Here is a 919-nt window from a genome sequence, read left to right as displayed (position 1 = left end):
GATAATCATCATGGCAACTTTGTGTATTTCAGCATTAATTTAAGTCAGTCTAAGACAGAACTTTTAACGAGCGACATCTCGTTCAGGTGAGGCAGGACAAAATGAAGTCTGCAAGTAACAGTTCCTTTAAGTCTCGTCAATGTTTGTTTATTTCGTTAAATGTTTTGTCCATGGTTTGTCCATGTTATTGTCATGACTCATGTTGTCTACGTTTTGTCCACGTTTTTATAAATGTTTTTTTATTGTTTAGCCCTTGTTTTTTCCCCATATTCTGCATTGGTGCTAGTGAAGAGTCTTCCCCCTTACCTTATTTGGTAACCACTAACCCCTAACTCCTTTAACCACTAACCACTAACCCCTATAACCACTAACCCCCTAACCATCAACACCTAGCCCCCTAACCACCAATCTCTAACACTTTCCACCAGCCTATTCTGCTATGTACCGGAAGATTCTTCACTAGTGCCTCTGCATTTTTTAAAACTTTTTTTGAGAAAACTTTTTTTGAAACATTTTGTACAGAAGTTTTAGGAAACATCACAAGCTTTTAGAAACTTATAGGCTAGGGGGAGTTTTTGAATGTTCCAATGTCTGTGCTGTTAAACTCTTGCGGTCACTTTAATTAGTGCATGTCCGCTATGTCCGCTAAGTCCGCTATGTCCGCAATATTCACTATGTCCGCTAAGTCCGCTATGTTCACAATATTCACTATGTCCGCTATGTCCACAATATTCACTATGTCCGCTATGTCCACAATATTCACTATGTCTGCTCTGTCCACAATATTCACTATGTCCGCTATGTCCACAATATTCACTATGTCTGCTATGTTCACTTTGTCTGCTATGTCCACTATGTAGTGAATATTGTGGACATAGTAGACATACCGGACATAGTGGTCATAGCGGACATAGTAGAC

This window comes from Ciona intestinalis, chromosome 3 (genome assembly GCF_000224145.3).
Source record: "Ciona intestinalis chromosome 3, KH, whole genome shotgun sequence".
Classification (NCBI taxonomy): Eukaryota; Metazoa; Chordata; class Ascidiacea; order Phlebobranchia; family Cionidae; genus Ciona; species Ciona intestinalis.
The sequence above is the reverse complement of the archived record's forward strand: the minus strand, read 5'-3'. Positions refer to the sequence as shown.